Consider the following 5184-nt stretch of genomic DNA (forward strand, 5'->3'; position numbering starts at 1 on the left):
TAACTGTTTGATGAATTGATTAGGAACCCAGCTCAGTTCTCACAAAATTCTGCATCCTAGCCCATGTGACTTGATTCCAACTGCACTCATAATTCGGCATTTCTCGACAGGAAAATATTTAATAGGACCTAATTTGCCGGCCGGTGTGGCCAAGCGGTTCTAGGCGCTACAGTCTGGAACCGCGTGACCGCTACGGTCGCAGGTTCGAATCCTGCCTCGGGCATGGATGTGTGTGATGTCCTTAGGTTAGTTAGGTTTAAGTAGTTCTAAGTTCTAGGGGACTGATGACCTTAGAAGTTAAGTCCCATAGTGCTCAGAGCCATTTTTTGAACGTAATTTCCTCATCGTCTTATACAAGTTATATGATACAGCACATATTTTTGCTCCCATATCCATAACAATTGTGTTTGGTACACCACCCATAACAGCTTGAGATATGGCCAGTATCACTTTATTCTTAGTGCCACAACATTTCGTATTTTCTTCTGCTAACTCATGGCGAATATCCATGTTTTCGTTATACCTTAATAAGCAGATAGGATCTGTCTGATTACCGCCTGGTTCATTATGGTTCTTGTAACTAACTTGTGACGAACTACACCCCCCTTTATGATACCAGTTAAAATGTATAATGTTTCATAATGCGCCCATTTAATGATATTTATTTGTTACTAGTGGTAGACTGGTTACATTGTCTGCTGCACTTCAGAATGTAGCATGGCGTATCTTTTGGTGTGTGTGTGATTTTTTTTTGTATGTTACCTATGACACTACAAAGTCTTCATAATGCGAGTGACAGTCTGGCTAATACTGGCAGTTATTTCTTTCTTTTCTTGCAGTCATACACCCATGAATAAGTTTCTGTATAACTGAAAAATCATTTAGCAATAAAACTCTTTGAACAGCGTTTCTCACCAGAGTATTTATCTGTTTGTGTTTAGATAAAATGCCGCACTACATGAAAATGTGTGACTTTTTTTCACTGCCAGTGGATAATAGTATAGGTGATAAGACGGTGACTTGTTATGCTTTGCGTCATGCGTTTTGCTTAACCCGTTGATGTTAGGTACAAAGTTGTTAGTGCATCAAATAGTTGTAAAGGCATACACGGCTCCCAGACTGTATGGCTAGTTGTGAAAAGACACATTCCTGTATGTCAAACTACTGTGGTACTTGGTTTCAAAGTGTTCTTTCCTGTTTGCTAAAACATTATTGAAATTTGTATACATGTAGTCAAATGGACGTAAATGAGGACTTGTACTGAATGTATCAAACTTGAATTCATGTTGCATTGTGCTCATTAGTAACGTGACATAGTACGGCCATTTATGTAAATTCTTTTAATTTTTCCAAAGCAACTACATTATTCATACCTCTGACATATTTAACTTGTGACAGGTCTTCACTTGCATTTCGTTTCGATATGACTATAGTGTTAACACTTTTATTTCACAGAACAAGTCGTCGTGTACAAATCCCAGGACAAAAAATTTTCAAAATTTTCTACATAATTGCAGTCATCTATCAGTTATACCCTGTCAAATCTTAGGGTAGAGAAATCATATACATGGAGTTTCGTATCTGTTTACATACATTTGAATTTTGTGCTGAGATGTATCGTGCTGCTTCTTCAAACTCCGTGGTCATTTCAGCCACTGCAGAGATTTCACTGTCTTTACATTTCATCTTTGAGCGGGATCATATCAGTTTAGTAGTCATATTGGTTTCAAGAACGCACTTTTTTGTACTAGGAGTAGGTATATCACCTGTAGTAAGCAGACTTGACATGCCAGTTCTAAGAGTCGACATTTTTGTATTCATTTCACTTTTTATTTCATTCTTGGAATTGGTCATTTGGATGGTCATAACGTTGGTTAACATTTTTTGCAACATTTGTTTCACATCGGGTCCGCTAAAAGCTCGTGTTGGAGGGAATAGGAGGTCGTCTGAAGACCGAGCTATTTAGTTCGTGATCATTCGTTAATAGTCACACATCTTGCTGCACTGTGGCATTTTCGGAATGCATACTGCTTTCACTCACAGCAACGTTAATATCTTCCATAATTACGTTCATTTCGCCCTTGTTACTTTCCTCGCCGGAAGATGAGGTACTAATTGGTTTCTGACATACCGGTTTTTGAGTTTTCACCATAATAGCAAAAAGCTGATGAATCGCAATAAAGCATTTTATAGCATATGATATTTACTAACAATGAAAATATCAACATACCTGCTGAATAACCACAGCACGAACATAATTTATGTATATAATGCGGTACGCCATTACGCGCGAGATGTAACTAGATCTTACATCTTGCACCAGCTAAACTGTATGTTGTTATTACCGAGCGACGTGGCGCAGTGGCTAGCACACTGGACTCGCATTCTGGAGGACGACGGTTCAATCCCGCGTCCGGCCATCCTGATAGGTCTTCCATGATTTTCCTAAATCGCTCCAGGCAAATACAGGGTTGGTTCCTTTGAAAGGGCACGGCCGACTTCCTTCCCTAATCCGATGAGACCGATGTCCTCGCTGTTTGGCCTTTTCCCCCAAACAACCCATGTTGTTAAGATCGTTAGTGTTACTATATTGTATTATGTTGTATGACGGTATGTTACTCACCAAGCTACAGGTTAATGAACTACTGATGTGTTTAAATAACGAAGCATAAGATCGCAGCGTAGCACTCATTACTTCAAGCAGCAAAGCGCAATAATGAATTTTCTCTTACCTCAAATGCCTTCATTCTGGTCCCCGATTATTATTGGTTTTTTTTCGTATTTCTCTTTCTTATTTATTATACACGTAGTAGACCCTTTGTAGATCACGTGAAGCTTCTACAGTTCTTCCTCAGGTTTTTCCATGAGACCTTCATTTTCACGCTCATGGCTTTCTTTCTTTCATCCGTCTACTTTGTACCTGTCTTTTTGGCTCTTGACTCTGGCTGGACTTCCCTCTTGTCTGTTTTGCTTCTGTAGATGTTACAGTCTGCAGTGTCCTGAATGGTGAGTTGAACATCAGTAAGGTCTCTTCTTACTTGTTCGGCCCATGTCATACATCTACATCTACATCTACATTTATACTCCGCAAGCCACCCAACGGTGTGTGGCGGAGGGCACTTTACGTGCCACTGTCATTACCTCCCTTTCCTGTTCCAGTCGCGTATGGTTCGCGGGAAGAACGACTATCTGAAAGCCTCCGTGCGCGCTCTAATCTCTCTAATTTTACATTCGTGATCTCCTCGGGAGGTATAAGTAGGGGGAAGCAATATATTCGCTACCTCATCCAGAAACGCACCCTCTCGAAACCTGGCGAGCAAGATACACCGCGATGCAGAGCGCCTCTCTTGCAGAGTCTGCCACTTGAGTTTATTAAACATCTCCGTAACGCTATCACGGTTACCAAATACCCCTGTGACGAAACGCGCCGCTCTTCTTTGAATCTTCTCTATCTCCTCCGTCAACCCGATCTGGTACGGATCCCACACTGATGAGCAATACTCAAGTATAGGTCGAACGACTGTTTTGTAAGCCACCTCCTTTGTTGATGGACTACATTTTCTAAGCACTCTCCCAATGAATCTCAACCTGGTACCCGCCTTACCAACAATTAATTTTATATGATCATTCCACTTCAAATCGATCCGCACGCATACTCCGAGATATTTTACAGAAGTAACTGCTACCAGTGTTTGTTCCGCTATCATATAATCATACAATAAAGGATCCTTCTTTCTATGTATTCGCAATACATTACATTTGTCTATGTTAAGGGACAGTTGCCACTCCCTGCACCAAGTGCCTATCCGCTGCAGATCTTCCTGCATTTCGCTACAATTTTCTAATGCAGCAACTTCTCTGTATACTACAGCATCATCCGCGAAAAGCCGCATGGAACTTCCGACACTATCTACTAGGTCATTCATATATATTGTGAAAAGCAATGGGCCCATAACACTCCCCTGTGGCACGCCAGAGGTTACCTTAACGTCTGTAGACGTCTCTCCATTGATAAAAACATGCTGTGTTCTGTTTGCTAAAAACTCTTCAATCCAGCCACACAGCTGGTCTGATATTCCGTAGGCTCTTACTTTGTTTATCAGGCGACAGTGCGGAACTGTATCGAACGCCTTCCGGAAGTCAGCAACTGATAAAAAAAAAGGGGCCCCCCGGGTCCCAAGGTCGTGATGGCGGCGTCACTGTCCCGCCGAGATAATTTGTCCTTTTAGGACAATTATCTGAGCAAGCACCCACGCCAGCAAAAGGTTGGCGCGTGTAAACTTGTCTTTTACGAGTGACAGCCCAACACGTGCTGTTCAGTAACGTAATGTATATAAAAGGCGGCAATTATTTATTTATTTTAGTCAGCAAAATGTCTTGGGTAAATCAGTATTTAAGTACGGGCAACCATGGCTCTATACAATACGACGGAGGTATTTTATATCCGGGACCAGAGGAAGCAATTGAAATGGCGGAAAGAATTCCATTAACAAATGTTAATCGTTCACGTAGCAGTAATGATATTCGAACAGTGCAAAGAGAAGATGCTGCTAATCGTATACGGTATGGAGAAAATCCAGCATACGACGATTTGGATACGAGTGGCGAAACAGTTGAATTTGAACGTGTGCCAGAAACAAGGCCAGAAGAAAGTAATCTGGGAGTGCGGCGGCGCCGCCCAAATAGACCACGAAATCGTGGCCGAGGTCACCTAAATGCAGATATAGCAACCGCTAGCGAAACAGTGCCCTTGTTATCTCAGAGTGTCACCTGAGAGCCTGTATCTAATATTTTCTGTGTCTCATGAACAAATAAAGCGAGTTGGATCTCACACGATCGCTGTTTCCGGAATCCATGTTGATTCCTACATAGTAGATTCTTGGTTTCCAAAAAAGACATGACACTCGAGCAAAAAACATGTTCTAAAATTCTACAACAGATCGACCCTTCTTGAAGACTGGGACTACCTGTGCTCTTTTCCAATCATTTGGAACTCTGCGTTCCTCTAGAGACTTGCGGTACACGGCTGTTAGAAGGGGGGCAAGTTCTTTCGCGTACTCTGTGTAGAATCGAATTGGTATCCCGTCAGGTCCAGTGGACTTTCCTCTGTTGAGTGATTCCAGTTGCTTTTCTATTCCTTTGACACTTATTTCGATGTCAGCCATTTTTTCGTTTGTGCGAGGA

The sequence above is a fragment of the Schistocerca nitens genome, chromosome 2, assembly GCF_023898315.1.
Source record: "Schistocerca nitens isolate TAMUIC-IGC-003100 chromosome 2, iqSchNite1.1, whole genome shotgun sequence".
Taxonomy (NCBI): domain Eukaryota; kingdom Metazoa; phylum Arthropoda; class Insecta; order Orthoptera; family Acrididae; genus Schistocerca; species Schistocerca nitens.